The sequence below is a fragment of the Pseudophryne corroboree genome, chromosome 1 (genome assembly GCF_028390025.1).
Source record: "Pseudophryne corroboree isolate aPseCor3 chromosome 1, aPseCor3.hap2, whole genome shotgun sequence".
NCBI classification, from domain to species: domain Eukaryota; kingdom Metazoa; phylum Chordata; class Amphibia; order Anura; family Myobatrachidae; genus Pseudophryne; species Pseudophryne corroboree.
This window is the reverse complement of record NC_086444.1, coordinates 819275985-819303644: the sequence shown is the minus strand read 5'-3', so window position 1 is coordinate 819303644 and position 27660 is coordinate 819275985. Positions and strand designations below refer to the sequence as shown.

The window sequence follows — 27660 nt, the reverse complement described above, 5'->3', positions numbered from 1 at the left end:
TCGCCCTCTCTCTGCAGCCCTGTGAAAATTACCACAGACAAATTCAGCCTGAATGTAGTGAACATTCAACATTCAATCTCTGAACATGGGACCGGATGTAATGGCTTGCAAGGCGGCCGGAGCTCCAAGACTTTGGCCAAACTAGTGCTTTTTTTTAAAGCAGCAAACGCTTACAAGGCAAAACCAACCAGGTTTTGCCTTGTGAACATTTGCTGCTTTAAAAAAAAACATACGAGTATGGCCGGAGTCTAGGAGCTCCGGCCATCTCGCATTCCAATACATCCGGCCCGTTATATTTTTATATGTGCAATATTTAGTGGCAATTAAAACACAAAATAACCATTTACTATTGAGTTGTATTTTCACATTCTTTCTAAAGCTATTTAAAAATATTAAATAATAAAAAGTTAAAATTACAACTACATTCAGTGCATTTGTGAACATAACTGAAACTAGTGCAATAAGAAAAGTTTGAATTATTTGGTCTAAGATTTCTGCAGGCTTCCATCGTATCTCACAATCTGAATTCATACAGGGATTGCTTTACAAAAGCTACAATTACATGTTAGGATAGCTTTCATTCACCATAAATCACTCACTGTTAGTGCAGAAACGTAGGCCTTCACTCAACAGAACTAATTGAGGCGCGTTTATCAACAGGTTTTAGCTATTTAAAAATTGTTGCATATTATAAATTGTGCTCCAGCCAATCAGCTCCTGTCGTTTTTCAAACACGACAGAATCTGATTGGCTGGAGCACCATTTATCATACACAATGGGCAGTATTCAATTCTTTCCGCCCCCTTTCACACTCGTCCTGTTTCTGTTGACGGGTGAGGTAGCATTATTTTCAGCTCGCTACCCAACCCTTTACGTAGCTAAACCTGATTACTATGAGCGCGATATGCGCGATAATGTGGATCACTTTAGAAAGGAAATTGGCCATGGTATATCATTTGAATACCGCCCAATGGGGGGTAATTCTGAGTTGATTGCAGCAGGAATTTTGTTAGCAGCTGGGCAAAACCATGTGCACTGCAGGGGGGGGGCAGATATAACATGTGCAGAGAGAGTTAGATTTGGGTGTGGTGTGTTCAATCTGCAATCTAAATTGCAGTGTAAAAATAAAGCAGCCAGTATTTACCCTGCACAGAAACAAAATAACCCACCCAAATCTAACTCTCTCTGCACATGTTACCTCTGCCCCACCTGTAGTGCACATGGGGGGTCATTTCGAGTTGTTCGCTCAGTAAATTTCTTCGCATCGCAGCGATTTTCCGCTTAGTGCGCATGCGCAATGTTCGCACTGCGACTGCGCCAAGTAAATTTGCTATGCGGTTAGGAATTTTACTCACGGTTTTTTCTTCGTTCTGGTGATCGTAGTGTGATTGACAGGAAGTGGGTGTTTCTGGGTGGAAACTGGCCGTTTTATGGGTGTGTGTGAAAAAACGCTACAGTTTCTGGGAAAAACGCGGGAGTGGCTGGAGAAACGGAGGAGTGTCTGGGCGAACGCTGGGTGTGTTTGTGACGTCAAACCAGGAACGACAAGCACTGAACTGATCGCAGATGCCGAGTAAGTTTCGAGTTACTCAGAAACTGCACAGAGATGTCTTATCGCAACATTGCGCATCTTTCGTTCGCAATTTTAAGAAGCCAAGATTCACTCCCAGTAGGCGGCGGCTTAGCGTGTGCAAAGCTGCTAAAAGCAGCTTGCGAGCGAACAACTCGGAATGACCCCCCATGGTTTTGCCCAACTGCTAACAAATTTGCTGCTGCAATCAACTCAGAATTACCCACAATGAGCTTTAAACAGCTAAAACTTATTGATAAACGGGCCCCTTTATTTCTTCCTTCTTCTTTTCAATTCTTTAACATGTAGTCTATATATATATATATATATATATATATATAGCAAAAAAAAAAAAAGAGATTGACTCACTGATTGACTCATCACGAAATCTCTTGAACCACAAGGCCTACAATCTTGAAACTTGGCAGGTAGCTTCTCCTTAGGTCCCAGGTGCTTGCTAAGAACTGGTTTTACAAATGTCACTGCCCATCCACAAAAATTGCCAAAAATGGATGTGTGTATGTGTATGTATGTATGTATGTATGTGTATATGTATGTGTATATGTATGTTCCAGCATAACTCCGGAATGCCTGCAGCAATTTACACCAAACTTGGTACATATATGAATCACAATCTGGGAACAAACACTGTGGGGGTAACACACCCCTAGCACCCCAAGGGGTTGGACAGCAGCACAGAGTATATCAGGAGACAGCATAACTCCGAAATGCCTGGACCAATTTACACCACACTTGGTACACATATGACTTACAATCTGGGAACAAACACTGTGGGGGGTAACACGTCCCTAGTGGTGTGGCAGCAGCACAGAGTATTTCAGTAGACAGAATAACTCTGGAATGCCTGGAACAATTTACACCAAACTTGGTGCACATATGACTTACAATCTGGGAACAAACAGTGTGGTGGTAAGACACCCCTAGCACCCCTAGGGGTGAGGCAGCAGCACAGAGTATTTCAGTAGGCAGCATAACTCTGGAATGCCTGGCGCAATTTACACCAAACTTGGTACACAAATGACTTACAACACTGTGGGGGTAACACACCCCTAGGGGTGGGCCAGCAGCACTGACTATAGCAGGACATGTATGATATGTCAGTGACGACAGGGCTTCATGTGACAGCGGCAGTGACATGATGTGAGGAGGGGAATGGAGGTAGCAGGAAGCCACACATTGAGAGTTATATAGTAGGAGTAGCAGGGTCCCCTGCAGCACAGAGTATATTAGGACATGCATGATATGTCAGGCAGTACAGGGCTGCATGTGACAGGGGCAGTGACATGATGTCAGGAGGGGATGGAGGTAGCACGAACCCACACACAGAGTTATATAGTGGAAGTAGCACGGTCCCCCAGCAGCAGAGAGTATATCAGGAGATGCATAATGTGCTGCACTATATAAGAAATGTACATGTAAATAAATCGCTAATTTCACTGGGGCACGGACATGATGTGAGAAGGGGAATGGAGGCAGCAGGAAGCCACAGACTGAGAGTTGTATAGTGGGAAGTGCAGGGTCCCTTAGGGGAACAAAAAGGGGTTCAGCCACTACACAAAGTGGGTCAGGGAAGCAAGATATGCCTATATACTAGATCTCCAACCAATGTCAATTAACAAACAACTATAAATCTAATTTACCATCCTCATCCCGTAGCGAAGCACGGGTATTCAGCTAGTACTGTATATTTACAGTGGAAATCATTCCATTAAATTTTGCTGTACACTACTGTCCACTTTGTTCTCAATAAGGGGCAGATGTACTAAGCCTTATGCTGGATACACACTATGCGATGTGTACCCAGCCCGACATCGCTCACTCCGGGACCCGGCATTGGCTAGTGCATACACACTAGCTGATGCCGCAGTGACATATAGTTAGCGGCGGCCAGTGCTCCATTCAGCATGGCCTCGCTAACGATATCAATAGATTGGCAAACATGTTCAGCCAACTAAAAATGTAATTGAAGACACGCGGGAGAGCGCATCATCAACAACACTGGGCCTAATTCAGAGTTGATTGCAGCAGCAAATTTCTTTGCAGTTAGGCAAAACCATGTGCACTGCAGGGGGGGGTAGACATAACATGTGCAGAGAGAGTTAGATTTGGGTGGGGTGTGTTCAAACTGAAATCTAAATTGCAATGTAAAAGTAAAGCAGCAAGTATTTGCCCTGCACAGAAAGAAAATAACCCACCCAAATCTAACTCTCTCTGCAAATGTTATATCTGCCACACCTGCAGAGCACATGGGGGGTCATTCCGAGTTGTTCGCTCGTTGCCGCGCTAAGTATGTTAGCACAAAACGTAGTAGATTTACTCACGTCCGACCGAAGAATTTCCATCGTTGAAGTGATCGGAGTGTGATTGACAGGAAGTGGGTGTTTCTGGGCGGAAACTAGCCGTTTTCTGGGAGTGTGCGGAAAAACGCAGGCGTGCCAGGATAAAACGCGGGAGTGTCTGGAGAAACGGGGGAGTGGCTGGCCGAACGCAGAGCGTGTTTGTGACGTCAAACCAGGAACGAAACGGCCTGAGCTGATCGCAGTGTAGGAGTAAGTCTCGAGTTACTCAGAAACTGCTAAGAATTTTCTATTCGCAATTCTGCTAATCTTTCGCTCGCAATTCTGCTATGCTAAGATACACTCCCAGAGGGCGGCGGCCTAGCGTGTGCAATGCTGCTAAAATCTGCTAGTGAGCGAACAACTCGGAATGACCCCCATGGTTTTGTCCAACTGCTAACAAATTTGCTTCTGCAATCAACTCTGAATTACTCCCATAGTGCATACACACTATATGATGTGAACAATTTATCGTTACGAATTGCATCATAACGATAAATTGACCATAATATCGAATAGTGTGTACCCAGCTTTAGAGAGTGATAAAGTGAAGAGAAATAAACTACCAACCTATGAACTCCTAACTGTCATTTTTCAACCACAGGGACAGATGTATTATAGCGACACAGATCGTGCAGCTATAACGCTATGTAATCCACCCATTCAAACAACCATATTCAACCTTCATCTCTCTAGACTAATTCCTTAGAACATATTTCATATACCTCTCAAAATTTCATACAAATGAATAAAGACAGGGGCTGTGACAATCTCGATGGCCATGCTCACTGTTAAAATTATACTTCTATGTGTTTCTACTGTCAAGATTCTCATTCCGGTTCCTTTACTTTGCTGTCTGGATTACTGTGACCTCCTTCTAAGTGGCCACCCCAGCTACCTACACTTTAGTAAATTCTAAATACAGTTGCAAAATTACAATTTCATCCTCTCTTGCTAAAACTGTCGCACTTTTACTAGCAGATGTCCTACTAAATTCGGGATATTATTCAAAATCCTACATTCATTCTTTTAGAATCTTCCCACTCTTGCACTAACTTCGCTGCCTGGGGCTGATTCATACTTGAACGGTGAACCAATCTGGTCACAGCTGCCCAATGATTTGTGTAATGCACATGTGCTACGATGCTGCTGCAGCTCCAGTTGCAGTGAGGGGGAAGCCACAGCCTAATTGAGAGTCTGTGGCCATTTGGGTAAGGCAACAGGAAGCAATAATTAGGTCGACACTATCTAGGTCGACCACTATTGGTCGACAGTAACTAGGTCGACAGGGTTTGTAGGTCGACAGGGTCTCTAGGTCGACATGTTCTAGGTCACAAGGTCGACATGAGTTTTTCACGATTTTTTTCTTTTTCTGAACCTTTTCCTACTTAACGATCCACGTGGACTACGATTGGAACGGTAACCATGCCCCAAGCATGGCGACTGAAGCGAGCCACGCAAGGGGACACGGTGCACTAATTGGGGTTCCCGTTCACTTTACGAAGAAAACGACACCACAAAAACATTAAAAAACTTATGTCGACCTTTTGACCTGTCGACCTAAACCATGTCGACCTAAAGACCCTGTGGACCTAGATACTCTGTGGATCTAGTTACTGTCAACCAATAGTGGTCGACCTAGACACTGTCGACCTAGTTACTATCTACCTTCCATACCACACCCGACGACTCAGTAGGAACAAGGGCCTATATTTACTAATAATCCGAGTTTGACCGATTTGTGTTTTTTTCTCAGTCCCAACACAGGAATTCACTAAGCACAAATCTCGGCAGTGTTTGGGCTATTCGTAATAGTTTTCAAGGCTAAGTTCAGAAATACGAATGAATAGACCATCGGTCAAATGCGGCTGTTATTTCATACAACACGGGTATTCACTATTAATTCGTATTTGGGTGTTAGTCTCTGAATGTTCAAGTGCGGGTGTTTTTTTTTGCGATTCGTTAAAAAAAGCAGCAAAATAATAGACCTGCTTTTTCCTGGCGAGTTTGGATAATCATGCACGGATCAGTGAGATCTGTGCATGGTTATCTATGGGAAAGGGTCGTTTAGTGTAAAAACTTTAAAAAAAATTGCGTGGGGTCCCCCCTCCTAAGCCAAACCAGCCTCGGGCTCTTTGAGCCGGTCCTGGTTGCAAAAATATGGGGAAAAAATTGACAGGGGTTCCCCCATATTTTAACAACCAGCACCGGGCTCTGCGCCTGGTCCTGGTGCCAAAAATACGGGGGACAAAAAGCGTAGGGGTCCCCCGTATTTTTAACACCAGCACCGGGCTCCACTAGTCAGAGAGATAATGTCACAGCCGGGGGACACTTTTATATAGGTCCCTGCGGCCCTGGCATTAAATCACTAATTAGTCACCCCTGGCCCGGAGTACCCTGGAGGAGTGGGGACCCCTTAAATCAAGGTGTCGCCCCCCCCCCCCCTCCAGCCACCCAAGGGCCAGGGGTGAAGCCATGTGTAAAAATAAGAATATTGTTTTTTGTAGCAGTACTACAAGTCCCAGCAAGCCTCCCCCGCAAGCTGGTACTTGGAGAGCTGTCAGTCAGGCTGCGCACGGCAGAGATACAATGTAGCGCATAGGCGCTACATTGTATCCAATGGTGGGAACTTTGCGGTCAGCGGTGAGGTTACTCGCGGTCAACCGCTGACCGCAAAGTTCCCACCATTGGATACAATGTAGCGCCTATGCGCTACATTGTATCTCTGCCGTGCGCAGCCTGACTGACAGCTCAGGAGCGCACAGGCAATCAGGAGAGTGCCACGACGTGGCGCTCCCTGATTGGCTGAAGAGACCCTCTGTGACAGGAGTCACGGGGGGTCTCGGCAGTCGGGGAAAGAGGTCCCATGTGTAAACATGGGACCCCTTTCAGTGCGTGGTTCGGGTTTTTCGGTTTGTTTTTTTGCCAAGTACGTGGATTACAAGCTCAGAAGAGGACCGATTTACACTGGATTTTTGTGAGTAGAATTTTATTTTCAGGTAACCCATGGATTCTACTTGGAGAAGTGGACCGACCCTCTTCTGAACATAGGTAAGTATGTGTGAATGTAGGTGTGCATGTATGTAATGAAGTTTTACTTTCAAGGTGTGTGAGTTCTGTTTTTATTTGGGTATTTTTTTTGTGGTAGTACTACTACAGGTACCAGCGGGCCCGTTTTTCCACCGCATGCTGGTACTTGTGGTTCTCCAAGTACCAGCTTGCGGGGGAGGCTTGCTGGGACTTGTAGTACTGCTACAAAAAACAATATTCTTATTTTTACACATGGCTATTAGCCCCCCATCCGCAGCCCTTGGATGGGGGGGGACAGCCTCTGGCTTCACCCCTGGCCCTTGGGTGGCTGGAGGGGAGGGGGACCCATTAGTTTAAGGGGTCCCCAGTCCTCTAGGGTACCCCGGCCAGGGGTGACTAGTTAGTGATTTAATGCCAGGGCTGCAGGGACCTATATAAAAGTGTCCCCCGGCTGTGGCATTATATCTCTGACTAGTGGAGCCCGGTGCTGGTGTTAAAAATACGGGGGACCCCTACGCTTTTTGTCCCCCGTATTTTTGGCACAAGGACCAGGCGCAGAGCCCGGTGCTGGTTGTTAAAATATGGGGGAACCCCTGTCAATTTTCCCCCCATATTTTTGCAACCAGGACCGAGGCTGGTTGTGCTTAGGAGGGGGGACCCCACGCAATTTTTTTCTTGATTTTTAACACTTTAATTTTTTTTTTTTAAAGGTGCACAATGAAGCCCTGCACGGATCTCACAGATCTGGCCGGGATTCCTTGTGTTTTGTCAGGCAGTGTTTTACTCATCACTCCCGTAAAACACTGCCTGACATTACGAATCACATCGACATCGGAAAAGACGAATGTTGCAAACTCGGCAGCTTAGTAAATGACCGTATCAGGATTCAAAAAGTTGCAGTAAAATGCACCCGATACCATTCGAGTTCAAACCGCCTTAAAAACGGCTAAAACACGAATATTAGTAAATATACCCCCAGGTCTGACCCGGTTTGGAGCCGTGTTCCAATCCCCAGTCAGACCCTGGAGTCTGGTGGAAAAGGGGTATAAGTGATGATATGCTATTAAGAGCCTCATCATGATTTCTTACGCCAATCATCATGTGCTCTTGTATGTTTTAGTGAGAGATGTAATGTGCTTTTTGTTTGCAGTACCAGAATCCCAAAAGGAATTCATCCCTGTGCTGCACACACTACAACTGGATAACTTTATAGCAGTATGCTGACTCTGTTTGTTACCTGGTTTTGCTGCTCCCATTCTAGATTATGAGCACTGGTACTGACAGCTCTGGAGATTTTTTTTATTTTATTTCTAAACCACTGTAAAGAAGTCTGCTAACCAGCACAGCTATTTGCACCAGCCCTCAGGCACCTACAAATAATACGCCAACTGACAGGCTAATATGCAGCTCTGCATGAGCCGCATTTTCATGAACACATCCTTAATGTATATGGGTTGTGAAAGAACACTTCTTCCCTCCGCTGTGCTGTCTCTGTAGGCAGTAACTGGGACATGGAAGATGCTCTCAGGCAGGGGTTAAAGTGGGGGGGGGGACGAGGTGGAACTGAGTTCCACCACCTGTAATGGTAGGGGGAACTAGTTCCACCTCCTCCATTGCCATGCACAGTAATTCCAACAGAAAAGCCAGCCCCATCACCTACATCAATAGATGATGCAGGCGATGCTAGTGTACTGATGAGCTGCAACCACCTTTCCTTTCCTCAGGTCCTGGTGGCTCCATTGTCCCCCTCCATCTATAGCCCACCCCTCCTGGTACTCATACACGCTATGTCTGTTGGACAGCATTCATTCCCTCCTCATGTCCCATCGGCTTTCTTTTCTGGCATGGCTTTCAAAAACAGAAAATCACAGAGAAATAGAAAGAACAATAGGATTTTAATTACCTACCGGTAAATCCTTTTCTCGTAGTCCGTAGAGGATGCTGGGGTCCATATTAGTACCATGGGGTATAAACTGGTCCACCAGAAGCCATGGGCACTTTAAGAATTTGATAGTGTGGGCTGGCTCCTCCATCTATACCCCTCCTACCAGATTCAGTCTAGAAACTGTGCCTGAGGAGACGGACAACTTCGAGAGAAGGATTTTACACAGATAGTGGCGAGATTCACACCAGCTCACACATACAGGGCAAACCAAGCTAACCAGCTTGAAAACTCAGCAACGGCTGAACAACATTACTTAACCAAGTAACAAACAACAGTACTCAACCCAGAACAAAGAAGTACTAAACGAAGTAACCATTGCAGGGTCACGAAGCGCTGGGCGAGCGCCCAGCATCCTCTACGGACTACGAGAAAAGGATTTACCGGTAGGTAATTAAAATCCTATTTTCTCTTACATTCTAGAGGATGCTGGGGTCCATATTAGTACCATGGGGATGTACCAAAGCTCCCAGAACGGATGCGAGAGTGCGGAGGCTCCTGCAGAACTGATTGACCAAACTTCAGGTCCTCAGAGGCCAAAGTATCGAACTTGTAGAACTTAGCAAACGTGTTCGACCCAGACCAAGCAGCCGCTCGGCAAAGTTGTAAAGCCGAGACACCCCGGGCAGCTGCCCAGGAAGAACCCACCTTACTAATAGAGTGGGCCTTAACAGATTTAGGACACGGCAAGCCTGCCGTAGAATATGCATGATGGATAGTGATCCTGATCCAGCGAGAGATAGTCTGCTTAGAAGCAGGACACCCAATTTTCTTGTGATCATACAGGTCAAACAGAGAGTTCGATATCCTGTGACGAGCAGTCCTCTTCACATAGATTTTCAGAGCCCTTACAACATTCAAGGACTTTGATGGAATTGAGGAGTCAGTAGCAACTGGCACCACAATAGGATGGTTGATATGAAATGCCGACACAACCTTCGGAAGGAACTGCTGACATGTCCAGAGCTCAGCTCTATCTTCATGGAAGATCAAGTAGGGGCTTTTATAAGACAAAGCCCCCAACTCGGACACACGTCTAGCAGAAGCTAAGGCCAACAAAGTGACAGCTTTCCACGTGAGAAACTTGACCTCAACCTCCTGGAGAGGCTCGAACCAATCCGATTGAAGGAACTGTAACACCATGTTAAGATCCCAGGGTGCCGTAGGTGGCACAAAGGGAGGCTTGATGTGCAGAACCCCTTTCAAGAAAGTCTGAACCTCAGGGAGGGAAGCCAGATGTTTCTGAAAGAAAATGGATAAGGCCGAAATCTGGACCTTTACGGATCCCAAACGCAGGCTCATATCCACACCTGCTTGCAGGAAGAGTAGAAACCGTCCCAGTTGTAACTCCACCGTAGGAAACTTCTTGGATTCACACCAAGATACATACTTTTTTCCAAATGCGATGGTTAGATGTTACTACTTTCCTATCCTAAATCAGGGTAGGAATAACCTTGTTCGTAATGCACTTCCAAGCTAATATCTGGCGTTCAAACTCCATGCCATCAAACGTAGCCGCGTATGTCTTGATAAGCAAACGGCCCCTGTTGCAGAAGGTCCTCCCGGAGAGGAAGAGGCCTCTGATCTTCCAGCAGTAGACCCAGATGATCCGCGTACCAAGCCCTTCTTGGCCATTCCAGAGCAATGAGGATTGCCTGAACTCTTGTTCTCTTTATGAGCTTTCGAATACTTGGAATGAGAGGAAGTGGAGGAAACACGTACACTGACTGGAACACCCACGGAGTTACCAGGACGTCCACCGCCACTGCTTGTGGGTCTCTGGACCTGGAACAGTACCTCCGAAGCTTCTTGTTGAGACGGAAGGCAATCATGTCTATTTGAGGTACACCCCAAAGAGTTGTCACCTCCGTGAACACCTCCAGATGGAGGCCCCACTCTCCCGGATGGAGATTGTGTCTGCTGAGGAAGTCCGCTTCCCAGTTGTCCACTCCCGGAATGAAGATTGCTGACAGCGCCAACGGGTGCCTTTCTGCCCAGAGGAGGATTCTTTTTACCTTTGACATTGCTGCTCTGTTCTTCGTTCCGCTCTGTCGGTTTATGTAGGCCACCATTGTTACATTGTCCAACTGCACCTGAATGGCCCGATCTTGTAGAAGATGTGCCGCTTGTAGAAGACCATTGTACACGGCCCTTAGTTCCAGAATGTTGATTGGAAAAATGGATTCCAGACTTCCTTGGAAGGTTTCCCCTTAGGTGACTGTGCCTCAACCTCTGAGACTTGCATCCGTGGTTAGAAGGATCCAGTTCTGAATCCCGAACCTGCGGCCCTCTAAAAGGTACGGCAAGTGTAGCCACCACAGGAGGGAAATCCTGGATTGTGGTTACAGACGTATCCTCTGGTGCATGTGCAGATGAGATCCCAACCACTTGTCCAGAAGATATAGTTGGGAGGACCGTGCATGAAATCTTCCGTACTGAAGAGCCTCGTAGGAGGCAACCATCTTCGCCAGAAGGCGAATGCACTGATGAACAGATACCCAGGTAGGCTTCAAGACATCCCGGACCATACTATGGCTCACCAAAGCTTTTTCTACTGGTAGAAATACCCTCTGCACTTCCGTGTCGAGGATCATCCCCAGGAAAGACAATCTACTTATCGGCTCCAAATGTGATTTTGGAAGATTCAGGATCCATCCATGTTCCCTGAGCAGTCGAGTCGTGAGAGCAATGGACTGCAACAACCTCTACCTGGAAGATGCCTTTATCAGCAGATCGTCTAGGTAAGGAATTATATTCACCGCCTGCCTGCGGAGAATCATCATCTCTGCCATTACCTTGGTAAATACCCTTGTTCTGTGAAGAGGCCGAACAGCAGCGCCTGGAACTGATAGTGACAGTCCAACAGCGTAAATCTGAGATAAGCCTGGTGTGGCGGACAAATCGGGATATGGAGGTACGCATCCTTGATGTCCAAGGACACCAGAAACTCTCCCTCCTCCAGCCCTGAGATCACTGCTCTCAGAGACTCCATTTTGAACTTGAATTCCCTTAGATAAGGGTTTAGCGACTTCAGGTTTAAAATCGGCCTGACCGAACCACCCGGTTTCGGTACCACAAACAGGTTTGAATAGTAACCCTGGTTTACCAGATGAGGTGGAACAGGAACAATTACATCTGACCTTTCCAATTTGTGAATGGCGTCCTGAAGGATAGCCCTCTCTGTCAGCAAAGCCGGCAGGACTGATTTGAAGAACCTGTGGGGTGGGAGCTCCTGAAACTCCAGTCTGTACCCCTGGGACACAATAACCAGTACCCAGGGATCCAGACCATACGTCACCCGGACGTGACTGAAACATCTGAGCCTCGCTCCCACCTGCCCGTTCTCCAGGCAGGAAGGTCCACCATCATGCTGAGGATTTTGAGGACACAGAGGCAGGTTTCTGGTCTTGGGAATCTGCAGGTGCTGGTTTTTCGGATTTTGCTCGCCCAACTCTAAAGAAAGTGGTAGGAGTCTTGGACTTTTTAGCTTTGGCAGACCGAAAAGACTGCACAGAGGACGTAGAAAAAGGTTTATTCGTCGTCTGAGAGGCTGAGGGAAGAAAGGTTGACTCACCAGCGGTTGCCGTGGAGATCCACGCATCCAATGCCTCCCCAAATAGAGCCTGACCTGTGAAGGGTAGATTTTTCCACACTTCTCCTGGATTCGCGTCTGCAGACCATTGGCGTAGCCAGAGACCCCTGCGTGCTGAAACAGCCATGGACGATGTCCTTGCAGTCAGATTACCCAGGTCCTTCATGGCCTCCACCAGGGCCGGATTAACAATGGGGCGGATGGAGCTGCAGCTCCAGGCCCACACTTCAAATAGGCCCACAGCATCTCTGCTGCTTTATGCTGCTGTAGACAGGAAAAAAAAAAATTCCTTCTACTGCAGCATTCTAACATCACGCTGCCCGCCCCCTCCTACCTACCATCCGCCAACGAGTTTATTTAAATGCTGCCAAAGGAATACAGGTTTTCAATACAATGGCGGCGCAGTGAAAGGCTTTCCAAGCCCTCACTGCACCGCGTTCTTACAGAGACCCGGCGCCTCCTCCACGTCGGCAACGTCACGACGCGTGATGTCACAAATGCACCGCCCTGCCGCCGCACCCAGTCTCCAGTCCAGCTACGCAGCGCACAGGCAGAGCGCTCACACTGTGACTGGCCATGACTGCCTGACTGGAAGCCCCGCCGCCCCGGGCCGTGATGGAAGCCCTGGCTGCCTGCAGTTCTGTGCTGCATTAGTGTCTGTCTGATGCCGTCGATCCTCACGGTGAGATGGCAGATGTTTCATGGGCAGCCTGTAATTTTACTGTACAATGTGCGGATATATATATATATATATATATATATATATATATCCTGTGCAGTATATATATATATATATATATATATATATATATATATATATAAACATAACTATATATACAGTATATATATATATATATATATATATAGTATCTATATTGATAAAGCTAAATATTTATCTTATTTAAAACCCTTTAAGAGGCCTAAGAACACTGTACGCTATTGACGTATGGAGTACCGTAAGGGTACGCACGTTGCGTAGCGATCGCTTAGCCGAGGTCGAGACGCTCAAGCGTCACGTTCGCTCACGGCCAAGAGATCAAAGGCAGGCACGCTATTGGCTGCCGACTAACATAATGGTTCGCTATAGCGTAGCGGACGCTGTATCGGGAGCGGGCCGCTCGAGCGATACAAACGCTCGCGAGAATACGCTGTTGGTATCGGGCACACTTATAGGTGAGCGACTACCGTAATGCTACGCTATCAGCGTAGCGGACGCTCGAGACCACGAGGAGATCACGAGCGGCGCAGACGCTCACAATGTTAAACTTTTATATCTAAACCAAAAACAAGGGCCCTCATTCCGAGTTGATCGGTCGCAAGGCGAATTTAGCAGAGTTACACACGCTAAGCCGCCGCCTACTGGGAGTGAATCTTAGCTTCTTAAAATTGCGACCGATGTATTCGCAATATTGCGATTACTAACTACTTAGCAGTTTCTGAGTAGCTCCAGACTTACTCTGCCTGTGCGATCATTTCAGTGCTTGTCGTTCCTGGTTGACGTCACAAACACACCCAGCGTTCGCCCAGGCACTCCCACCGTTTCCCCGGCCACTCCTGCGTTTTTTCCGGAAACGGTAGCGTTTTCAGCCACACGCCCCTGAAACGCCGTGTTTCCGCCCAGTAACACCCATTTCCTGTCAATCACATTACGATCGCCGGAGCGAAGAAAAAGCCGTGAGTAAAATTACTTTCTTCATAGTAAAGTTAGTTGGCGCAGTCGCAGTGCGAACATTGCGCATGCGTACTAAGCGGATTTTCACTGCGATGCGATGAAAAATACCGAGCGAACAACTCGGAATGAGGGCCAATGTAATATGCTGTAAAACCTTAGTGTAGAGATAGGGTGTAGATGCAACACAGTGTAACCTTATTAACTTAAAAGCTGTTTGAGCGTCACCGACGCTCTGTGAATACTTAACACTATAAGAAATACACAGATACCGTGCTTAGGGTCTAACGCCTTATATGAATGTTATACTTGCAAAAAGAATAATACAATACAAGTCACACACTACAATATAACATAGACTAACTAACCAGGTAACTACACATGAAATACAATACAATACTATTACGTTTAAGAGAATACGAGAGAAAGAGGAGAAGAGAGAGAGAGAGAGATATGGCCCATAATAACAAGAAAGACAATATGATTGCGGAGAAAACTTACGCACAAAGGGGAACGATCGCATGCGCCTCTGGACATCCAGCTCCCGATTTTCAGCAATGAGAACCGTCGAAGAGTGAGAGCTGGATGTGATCGGCTTGTCTATTTATGCCCCACACACAATACAATTCAATGGTCCCTACAATCTCATTGTTCATTGGACACAGGAATTCCTCCTCGCATTATAACAAAAGGTCATAGGTTGATTCATACAGGTGGGCTGTGACGATTTCCAACTGCTCAGGTGGGTGGGAAACTAGGTTTCCCGCCGCATGGATAAGTAAGTGCAAATAATAGTAAATGGACATAAACTTCTTATGTCCATAACTATTCGCACGAGCGATTAATTCGCTTCAAACCAACACCGGAATATTGCTAATTAAATACTCTTCCGATGGATACTAAACACCACTGTATTACTCCTGTCTGACCCTTCGTATCAAACAAAGGGGGATTTCTCTGTCCACGAACATGCTACATTAACTAAACTTTCAGATTCTATCAAAGGGACCATGATCTACAAAATACATCACATAGTGAAAATATGTAACGATTGAGTCGCACGCTACGAACACAAACTCTACCGTAAATGCACATACCGTGCGCCCGCGGGTGCCCGCAACAGCGAGTATGCGCACGCACGGGAGAGCGCACGCATGCGCAGCGCGGACCTGTATGAGGTGCAAATATGGCAGTGTGCATCGTGATATTTTTCTGACTTTGACAGTCCACCCTTTGGCAGTCAACAATAACTGCCACTTCCTAAAACATTTCAAAACGAGAAAAATATATGTCAGGGGTTAATACATTTACATGGTTGGGTAGGGGAGGAGAGGAGAAGGTAGGAAAAGGGTATGACCTAGTGAGATAGCAGAAGCATGTGTGTATGAATCCGTGTTTGGGGGTCATGTATCATCGTGCTGTACGTGTTTTAAATCAAGCTTCGAGGTATTGCGAAGTATACATTGGAATTCCTTCTTATCCCGTGGTACGGGTCTGTGGATGGGCTGTCAAACTTTACCGAGCTCTCTTCGGCGGTGGTTGTAACAAAATGGGGAGCACATTTTAGTTGATGATACATGAATGGGGGAATATGTGATTGCTGATATCTGTGCCTGTATTCCCTATCGACTATGTGTGTAATTACCTGAAGGTTGTAGAGATGAAGAAAAGACATAATTACGGTAAATGCAGTGGTATTCTATGTCAGGTAAATGAACATTTGTCGGTTGAAGTCTTGTTCGGTGTCTGTTGAATGCAGTCTTCTTTGTGCTTTTGCCAAAAGGCGTGTGGGCAAAAAGCTTTGTCAATGTCCATAGACTTACAAAAGTGTTGGGCTAGCGTAATTTTAAAATTTCTAGGGAAACTGGGGGTCTATGGCAAAGTTCATCAAATATCTGTGTATAAGGTTGTCAAAACTTCTTCTTTAATCCATCAGTTGTCTGTATACAGGATCATCAAATTCCTCGTCCAAGTGGGTCTTTTTACCTTGGAGAAAACGGAAAAACAGGTGAAAGAAACGGACCGTATAATCGCATTTTCATCACATCATTGTCTCTACCGTTGGGTCATAAATCAAATCCATTGGAATTAGTTTCCTCACTCCTTAGACTCATTACCCTGGTACTACGTTTGCTCTTCATTAAAGCCTGACCGCATCTAAATATCAAGCCAATCGATATGACAACACCTAAGATACGTAGGAGAAACTTCCCAACATCCATTATGACTCCTTGAGCCCATTCTCCTAAACCAGAGAACCAATTTCGCGGGTTCAACCATGACACCCAACTAGTCAGCTCATTACCTACAGCAGCAAGAGTGAGATTGTGTCTCCTGCGAAATTCCCACTTCAATTGGAGAATATCGTCCATCTTTTGGTCTATGACCTCGACCGGGTCCTCGGTACTATTTGTAATATATGTGCAACATTTCACGCCGTACTGCGTTGCCAGTGTGACACAATATCCACCTGTCACTGCCGTGAGATAATTGAGAACCATTCTATGCTGAACCAGTTCTGTTTTATAAGCTTGAAGTTCTCTTCCAGTATACCTAAAAGTGTCATCATACATTTCTGTGATATTGTCTAACAAATTTGCGAGCGCAGATATGTATTTATAATTCAACACTCCTCTGGCGGTGCGAGTGATGTCTAACGCGATTAGAAACTGAATCCCGGTGGATTCATGGATCATGTCAGAGGCCGGATGCTCTGTTCTTTCTATCAGGTGCCGTTTAACTACGTGCTCGTAGTGGGTGTGAGTATAAGGAGCTTGGGCAACACGGTGTATATCTTTCATTTTGGCATGTGATACAGTCATTACTTCAGGCAGTACTTTTCCAATATAACACAATCCTTCAGAGTTTGGGGCAAGCCACTTATACGCTTTCCTCCCGCATATGAAATATGCATCATCGGGGAGAACATATGGGACGGAGTAGGACATAACCATATTACACATCTTCCATGTGAAATCTCCTAGCCCTAATTCTCCCATCTGTCTAGTACACGTATCAGCTTGTACGATATGTGCACAGTATCCTGGTGATACCTCTCCAACTCTCGTAATCCTACTTCCTAGGGTATACCTATATCGGAAATATTTTCCACTACCAGCTATGTGGCGTATAAGTTCTGTATCTGTCGGCATTCTATCTGCTCTATATGAAAAGGTCATGGTTTGGTTACTCCATGACACTTCCCAATTTCCCGGCTTTCGGGGATTGGAAATGTTAAAACATATTAGGGATCTATCCACATGATATTGGTGGAGCTTCAAACTAGGAGGACTGGAGATATTAAACCTCCTGTCCACCGGCCTCCCACCCTTTAGCTCAAGTACCTCCCCTACCGTTAAAGGAAATGGTACTAGCCCTGATTTGCTATGACCTTGAGGTACTTGAGAGCATACCCAACAATCTGTAACACACTACCCACTAAGGAGTGATAGTCACTCAAGGGATGCCGGTCCATGTGGATATTAAAACTGGATTGGCATTTCTTGATGCACCCATCCTCAACTACATTGTCACAGAGCCTACAGATACAGTTTTCTTTTCAGCTAACAATGTTTACAAATAACATGGCTGCTAGATCGTTTCCGGTACTCGCCTTTTGCTTGGTGGTTGTGTTGCTATTGGAAATTTACACCTCTGTCTCAGTCATCGGAACCTTTCTGGATCCTTTCTCGACCTCACTGGTACTCTCGCCGGAACAGACTGCTCTGGTCAACATCATGGTCAACAGGAAAATCCATATCACAGTCTCTTGGGGCAAGTCCATCTTACAGGAGGAGAAAAGAAGAAATTTGTAATGGGGGTACAGGAAAACAGTTTGAGGGGGAGAGAAACTTGTTACGATAATTAAGTTCTCTAGTCTTGTTGTTCTTCTTGTTCTGCTGTCATCTCAAAGGTGCTGTCTCTCAGTCTTCCAAACGAACATTCCGGTGATGCAATATTCCTTCCAAACCAGCGATCTTTCTGTAAGGAGCAAAAAATCTTGCATTACCATTTGCCTAACTGAGGTGTGACATACCATCTTTAAAACATAAAAACATGAGTGAGAAGAGGGAGAGGAGAAAAAAAAAAAAACAACAAGAGAGAGAGAACCGTTCACATATGTACATATATATATATATATATATATATATATATATATATAACATAACACATCAATAAACAACAACAAAAAAACATTTTTTTCAAACAAACATTTTTTTTAAAACATTGTCAGCAGAGATGGGGAGAGAAAAAGAAACATTTCACAGATACATTTACAACGTTTCACCCGGTCATTCCTGTGTCTTCAGGGAATGACCTCCCAATTTATTAACTATAACCTCAGGCTTACCATCAGTCCTAATGATCACCTTTCCTGATTGCACATTATGGATGTGGCTCAAAATTCTTCCTATATGATCCCTGTTTATAATTTGGTGTGTCATAACCCTGCTCATATCTTTGTCTAGGGGGTTTATGTGAATTTGGTCTACTTCCTGATCTACAATCTCTTGCAAAATGACCTTCCTTCTGGCAGTTATAACACCTTGTCACCTTTGGCTTAACCACAGGGATCTCAGGCTTCTTTGTTTCCCTGTGCTTGATGCTGGTTTGCTCATGCCCAACAGCAGAGTCCCTTAATGCAGTTACTGATTTATCTCTCCAGTATGGATTGGTGATCTGTATCTTTGCTCTCAACACTTCCTTTAAACCATCCATTAGCACAGATACTGCTACTTCTCTGTGCGGTGCACTTGTTTCGATGTTTTCTATACCCGTATACCTAGTCATGTCCTGCAATGCCCGGTGGAAATAATTAGAAGTACTTTCCCCTTTGTTTTGTCTTATGGAGAAGATTTTGTTCCACTCGACAATGGCTGGGAAATATACTTCTAACTGTCGGTTGATCTGCTTAATACATTCCTGATTGTGTTCCTCCGTACAAGGTACCTCTGTGTCTAATTTACAATCAGCAATAAATTTCGCAGGGTCAACACTGGAGGGCAAACATGCCCTCAGCACTGTCCGCCACTCTTTGTTGGTGGGTTCTGTGGAGTTTCCTAGTTCTTTAACAAACCTTTGACATGCTACTAGATTTTTCCTGGGATCAGGAAATTCAGACATAATTGATCTCAATTCCATCCGGGACCAGGGACAGCGCATTGCACTGTCCTTGACGGGAAGGATTCCCTGATCGTCAGTCTTCCCATCGGGGACTGTGATCACCCTGACAGGACTAAACTCAATTACATCACCTTGTTTTGGTCTTACAATATGGGGTACATTTGTTTGTGCGTGATATAAAACATTGTACGTACCTGTGGACACGACCTCACCTGACCCTCCGTTAGGGGGTTTGATTATTGCCTTTACCGATTTGGTCGCGTCCACCTGGATGTCTTGTGTGATGGCTGCTGGAAGAGGTGCCGACATCGGGCTGGGTTCACCTTCTTGCTCGTATTCCTGAGGGAAGTTTGACATGGGGTGCAACTTGCACGGGTTAATAGTTGTACATTTAACAGCATTACAATTATCATTGTTATGTTTATTACACTTATTCTTATCATCTATACTACAGTTGCTAAGTGCGTTTTTATTGTTCAACATTGTGCCTTTCTCCGCAACCATAATTCTCTCCATTGCCATGTCTCTCCTCCCAAGATAAGAGTCAGATATGTCAGTTAACTCTCTTTGCAATTCACTTTCCTGTTGCCATAACTGTAAACAATCAAAATGTTTAACTCGCCTCTTTGCTGATTTAATGAGACTTATCCTTCTCCTTAGATTCAGTAACACTTCTGGGCTGAAGCTACCTACTCTTGGGAATTTCTCCCCGTCATGCATTGTCATTCTCTCCCATTCATCACATAAAACTTCTGTGTGTGAGCCGTATTTTTCACACATTACGTACCTTGCCGACCCGATTGGTCGGTTTATAGAATCAACCCGAACCGAGGTTGATCGCCCCCTTCCTGAACAACTGGCCCCCATAATTTGCAGGTGTTGCTTGCAGCGAACCCTTACAAAAAACCAAAATATTCACGATAGGTTGACGGTGGTGGTTTACCGAGCACCCCACTCACTCGCCCACGCCGACCAATACGCCCACACACTGATATAGTGCTGGCGTACTCGACCCAGGGCCCCTATGAACCTTCGTTTACTGGAACATGTGGGTGTGATCCGCAGAGCATTGACCCTTTCCAGTAACTGTGGGGTTGTTGGATAATTCCTGAGTGACCAGAGAACTTCCCTTTTAAAAATAAAAAATTACACAAATCACGTCAGAATGTACAAATAGTGTTTATGACCGGGTTCGTACACAAATGGTACTGGTCAGACTAACTAATGCACACAATTACGTGCGGTACAATCGTTCAGTACATAAGCAACTAATCTTATGTACGGAGCGACCAGTGGAATCGACATTCAGCAGCTGCGAATTCCTTCAGCCTGAGCTTTATGGCCTATATGGGTTACGCTCCAACCCTTTTTGGTGTTGGGCTACTTGACTCTATAGCGGACTTCCTTGTCTGCTGTACCTGGACCTCCTGGTCTGTTATGCGACCTCCTGGTCTGTTACAGTATGACCTCCTGGTCTGCTACACTCTAATGCTCTTTATATATGTTTAACCAGGGATGCCTCCCTAGCCACCATGTATGTCACTTACACGTATGTACTTCACGAGAACTCGATGATTTCTGTGGTTCAATCCCCAAAATTGTAAAACTTAAAAACACTCACTCATCACATGTACACTTTTGTTTCTGTTTCTATTTCTGCGCAGAAATTTTTCTTTAGACCAGATGTGTTGTAAATTTGGAGAAGGATCTGTTAATTTAAATTTCGGATATTAAAATAGATTTGCGCTATTTATCGCCTGTTGCGCTATTTATCGCCTGTTGCGCTATTTATCGCCTGTTGAAAATCAACACTATCGTGTGACTTGAGTTACGTGGGCGTACCCAGACGCTCCGTTGCGTAATTTACGCTGCGTGCGTCGGCCTTTGCGTACGCGAGTCTCAGCCCTTTGTTAGAGACACGTGTACACAAAACCAATGTCCACCGTAACACAACTAACACGTTTATCAATGTAGATGATCCTCGATCCTCTACTGAACCCCACACCAATCTCTCCTTGTACCTTTAGGTAGAGCTGCGTTTGCTTTACACTTTATCCCTTAACGCATTACTTTTACACTTTATACTATGAAATAGCGACAAATCTCTCTTAGCACGTTTTATCAATTATAAAATGGCAAACAGGAGAGTGATATGAAAATACACGAATGAAAAAGAAATGCAGATATGTGCGTGTGTACGCAAGACAGAAATAAACAGTTTTAAAAGACACTAGCGTTTTGTTCTTACCTCCGGTTCCGGATTCCTTCAGCACCCTTTACTAAGCGAAGCAGACGCTTATCCCGTCAGCACTGCGAAGAATATGATCTCCCGCCCTTTGCTGATGGATAATGTCTGCTGAAATTACCTAGCAGAGATATGTGAAGGACAGGACGAGCCGCCAATTGATAAAGCTAAATATTTATCTTATTTAAAACCCTTTAAGAGGCCTAAGAACACTGTACGCTATTGACGTATGGAGTACCGTAAGGGTACGCACGTTGCGTAGCGATCGCTTAGCCGAGGTCAAGACGCTCAAGCGTCACGTTCGCTCACGGCCAAGAGATCAAAGGCAGGCACGCTATTGGCTGCCGACTAACATAATGGTTCGCTATAGCGTAGCGGACGCTGTATCGGGAGCGGGCCGCTCGAGCGATACAAACGCTCGCGAGAATACGCTGTTGGTATCGGGCACACTTATAGGTGAGCGACTACCGTAATGCTACGCTATCAGCGTAGCGGACGCTCGAGACCACGAGGAGATCACGAGCGGCGCAGACGCTCACAATGTTAAACTTTTATATCTAAACCAAAAACAATGTAATATGCTGTAAAACCTTAGTGTAGAGATAGGGTGTAGATGCAACACAGTGTAACCTTATTAACTTAAAAGCTGTTTGAGCGTCACCGACGCTCTGTGAATACTTAACACTATAAGAAATACACAGATACCGTGCTTAGAGTCTAACGCCTTATATGAATGTTATACTTGCAAAAAGAATAATACAATACAAGTCACACACTACAATATAACATAGACTAACTAACCAGGTAACTACACATGAAATACAATACAATACTATTACGTTTAAGAGAATACGAGAGAAAGAGGAGAAGAGAGAGAGAGAGAGCTATGGCCCATAATAACAAGAAAGACAATATGATTGCGGAGAAAACTTACGCACAAAGGGGAACGATCGCATGCGCCTCTGGACATCCAGCTCCCGATTTTCAGCAATGAGAACCGTCGAAGAGTGAGAGCTGGATGTGATCGGCTTGTCTATTTATGCCCCACACACAATACAATTCAATGGTCCCTACAATCTCATTGTTCATTGGACACAGGAATTCCTCCTCGCATTATAACAAAAGGTCATAGGTTGATTCATACAGGTGGGCTGTGACGATTTCCAACTGCTCAGGTGGGTGGGAAACTAGGTTTCCCGCCGCATGGATAAGTAAGTGCAAATAATAGTAAATGGACATAAACTTCTTATGTCCATAACTATTCGCACGAGCGATTAATTCGCTTCAAACCAACACCGGAATATTGCTAATTAAATACTCTTCCGATGGATACTAAACACCACTGTATTACTCCTGTCTGACCCTTCGTATCAAACAAAGGGGGATTTCTCTGTCCACGAACATGCTACATTAACTAAACTTTCAGATTCTATCAAAGGGACCATGATCTACAAAATACATCACATAGTGAAAATATGTAACGATTGAGTCGCACGCTACGAACACATAAACTCTACCGTAAATGCACATACCGCGCGCCCGCGGGTGCCCGCAACAGCGAGTATGCGCACGCACGGGAGAGCGCACGCATGCGCAGCGCGGACCTGTATGAGGTGCAAATATGGCAGTGTGCATCGTGATATTTTTCTGACTTTGACAATATGGTCATACTGTAATATATATATATATATATATATATATATATATATATATATATATATATATATAAATAAAAACAACGGTGGCGGCGGCACTCGAACAGTAATGCAGACAGAATGCAGGTAATAAGCAACTTACCTTATTACCTGCATTCTGTCTGCATTACTGTTCGAGTGCTGCTGCTACCGTTGTTTATATAGGACCTAGGAGGGCACCGGCAAAGTTATGGTATTATTGGGAGTGCTGCCATTAGCATCTTTATATATATATATATATATATATATATATATATATATATATATATATATATTACTGCGACTCGGCGCTCAATTCCTCTATGGTGAATGCACGAGTGCCCGCCCAACCTTGCGGTATTTGTATAGAGGATAATTGGCGGCACTCACATGGGACTTTACATTAATAACGAATAAACAGCAGCCTGTCTCTATTCGTTGTTAATGTAAAGTCCTGTGTGAGTGCCGCCAATTATCCTCTCTATATATATATCTCCACAACAGTTGCACTCAAGGGCTAAAGTCCACAGTACACTAGGCAGTGTTATGCTATCTTTTCAAAGCAATAGGGATACAGTGTAAAACTCCACCTGTCGCTTCCGCATCCCCTCCTCTGGACCTGTCACTACCCCATCTCATCCTCCTTCCCCCGACCTGTTACTACCCCACCTCCTTCTCCTCCAGACCTGTCGCTTCCCCCATCTCCTCCTCTGGACCTGTCGCTTCTATATCTTCTCCACCCCACCTGTTGCTTCCCCATCTCCTCCTCTGGACTTGTCGCTTTAATATCTCCTCCCCACCTGTCGCTTTCCCATCTTCTGCTCCTCCCGACCTGTCACTACCCCATCTCCTCCACCTCCTCCTGACCTCTCGCTTCCCCATCTCCTCCTCCTCCCCACCTGATACTTCATCTCCCTCTCCTTCCGACCTCTCGCTATCCAATTTCCCCCTCTTCCCGACCTGTCGCTACCTTATCTCCTCTCGCTTCCCCATAATTTCCTCCAAACTTCATTTTACGCTCATACTAACAATACTATCAAATCTAACACACTCAGCAACCCCCCCCCTCCCAACACACACTGACAGCTCAGTCAGCCAAACACCTCCACTGCTCTGACAGCACATATACAGTATATGCAAGCACCTTCCTTACTGCCCTCCCCCCTGACACTGACAACCCCTCCCCACACACACACACACACACACACACACACACACACACACACACACACACACACTCTGACAGCACACTTACAGAAATCCTCACTTAGGGGACTGTGAATGCAGCAGGTGGCTAACACGGTCTCCCAGCGCAGTCATCCCTGGGACCGCTGTTCCTGTATTTGAGGGGCTCAGTCAGGGAGGCGGGATGCAGCGCACCAGTGTTTGTAACCACTCCCAACGCTGAGGTGCGCTGTGCTGCTGGGGGCTCCTCTTCTCCGTTCTCCCGCTCCCATAATGCCTTGCGCATTCCGGTTTGGGATGCTGGGTGGGAACGGCAGCGCAGCACTGCTGTTCAAAAATCTGGCTGGCAACGAGGGAAGTGACAGCGCCTACAGGGTAAATGCTATTACCCTGCTTGCCCGCTTCTTGTGTGTGCCAGCGGATGCGCCCTCAGTGCAGATGCGCTGTGTGCAACACACCGCTGGCCCACACCTAGTTACGGCCCTGCGTTGCTAGAAGGATGGGATGATGACCCATTTATTTATCTCATTAGTCCTAGTGCTGCTAGTGCCGCTTGCTTACTATATATCTTGCATACTCGTTCTTAAGATGGCACTGGGCAGTTAGGGGACCCTATCGCTGTACCAGAGCCTAGAGCACATGCTCAGATCTCTGGAAAAATGGTGCGGCAGCCATTTTCCCAGTGATTTTCCTACTGTGCATGCGTGAAACACCTTCCACGGGACTCTGGAGGGCAAGTATTAAAAATAATGAGTGCAGGGTGTGCTATGTGGCCCCTCCTGGACACCCTCACAACATCAACCACATCCACCACATCACTAGTCACACCCCACATAATTTTTCCCCTACAGTGGCATAAAATAGGCCCTTCATAAATTTCAGCTCCAGGCCCATGTGGACCTTAATCTGGCACTGGCCTCCACCATGAAACCTGCAGAATCCTGTATGTTATGTAAAAACAAATCAATGTCACTTCTATCCATAGAATTTAAGTCCACTAGTAATGTGCCTGACCACTTTACTATGGCTTTAGAAATCCATGCACAGGCAATAGTGGGCCTTAACGCCACTCCTGAAGCAGTGTATATGGATTTGAGTGTAGTTTCAATTTTGCGGTCAGCCGGTTCTTCCAAAGTGGTAGACCCAGGGACAGGTAAAACCACCTTTTTAGACAGTCTAGATACAGAGGGTCACTGCTTATTAGTAGCAGCAAATGATGGACATATTAACAAAATCCCCTAAAACGATATAACCACCTGTGCTTCAGATGGTAATATAGCACTTGTAATTAAAAAAGGCTCCTTGCTGGGAGCTCCACATGTGGGTTAATTAGACGTATAGGCTCATAAGATGATTTTATGGATTTAAAAGTCCATCCGTGGTGTGAATGTAAACAGTTCACCTTTGTTTTGTCCACTTTATAATATCTGCTCCCAATACTTATTCCGTATTTTAGAAAAGGCTTTTAGCGGGTGATTTTAATTAGCACAATTCCGTGCACAGCACAATGACATTTAAGCATGGAACGCTATTTTGACAGTCTCGTATTGTGCTTACCCCAGCCTCTGCTGATTGCAATTATTCGGTATTTCCTTTGAAATGTTGGGCGCCGGCTACCCACGCCGCTTGACTGCGGCACCGAAGGGATGAAATAAAGCAGAATGTATTGGTGAACTGAACGCTCAGAACCGCTCACTTGCAGTGATATAGCGGGAGCCGTCAGAGACGTGCCTGTAGCTGGAGCCGTTCGAAGACGTGCTTGTAGTCTCTGGTGGTGGAGAGAAGCAGGATACCAGACAGGATACTGGGAGGAATGCTTGACGCGTTTCTCAGCCTCAATCCTGGGGCTGTTTCATCAGGATTGAGGCTGAGAAACGCGTCAAGCATTCCTCCCAGTATCCTGTCTGGTATCCTGCTTCTCTCCACCACCAGAGACTACAAGCACGTCTTCGAACGGCTCCAGCTACAGGCACGTCTCTGACGGCTCCCGCTATATCACTGCAAGTGAGCGGTTCTGAGCGTTCAGTTCACCAATACATTCTGCTTTATTTCATCCCTTCGGTGCCGCAGTCAAGCGGCGTGGGTAGCCGGCGCCCAACATTTCAAAGGAAATACCGAATAATTGCAATCAGCAGAGGCTGGGGTAAGCACAATACGAGACTGTCAAAATAGCGTTCCATGCTTAAATGTCATTGTGCTGTGCACGGAATTGTGCTAATTAAAATCACCCGCTAAAAGCCTTTTCTAAAATACGGAATAAGTATTGGGAGCAGATATTATAAAGTGGACAAAACAAAGGTGAACTGTTTACATTCACACCACGGATGGACTTTTAAATCCATAAAATCATCTTATGAGCCTATACGTCTAATTAACCCACATGTGGAGCTCCCAGCAAGGAGCCTTTTTTAATTACAAGTGCTATATTACCATCTGAAGCACAGGTGGTTATATCGTTTTAGGGGATTTTGTTAATATGTCCATCATTTGCTGCTACTAATAAGTATTGATGCTTGCTATACTATATATGCTGTGTTATCAAATTACAGGATACCAGGTTTTATTTACCAACTTGTGATTATTATATATATATATATTTTTAATAAATTGTATAATACTTTCAATGACAGCGCTTCTTTGTGTTTTTTACCATTGTCCATGATTTTTTGAGGTTCAGCACCTCAAATTGAGAAGCTGCAGTCAATGTAAAGTATACTTGTCTCATAGCCAATTTTACTAGCGCTCACTTGTTTTATTTATTTTTTCTTGTGTATTTTAGATACAGAGGGGTCTACTATAGGTGGGTTTTCCCACTTTTTCCTATCATCCTCAGGGAAAGGAAAAGCCACAAGAACCCTCTTTGGGATCTGGAATTTTTTCTCTCGATTTTCCCAGGATTATTCAAATAAGGCGTTTAATTCCTTAGACGCCGGGAAGGTCAGGGAGGCTTTCTTATTGTCTGTAAAGTAAGCCTCCTCTACCTGTTCCGGTGGTTTGTCAGTAATGTGTAACACATCCCTAATGGCCTCAATCATGAGTTGCACCTCTCTTGCCAGGGAAACTTCACCCCCCGCATATCAGCATCACCCTCTGCCATGCCAGAGTCGGTGTCGACCTGCATAATCTGAGCAAGCACATGTTTCTTGGATACACCAGGGGATTTTGAGGTAGTGGGGACAGAACCTCCACAGATTGTTTTAAAATCTGTGATTCAGTCTCATAATGTGCAATCCTAGTGGATATCTGGGATATCATGCCCTTAATAGAAGCTAC

General features: G+C 45.4%; 1 protein-coding gene across 4 annotated transcripts in view; it reads right to left on the bottom strand.

Moving 5' to 3' along the window:
- IDUA (alpha-L-iduronidase) overlaps nt 1-27660 on the bottom strand; it is a 415485-nt gene that overhangs the window by 311957 nt on the left and 75868 nt on the right. The window lies entirely within an intron of this gene.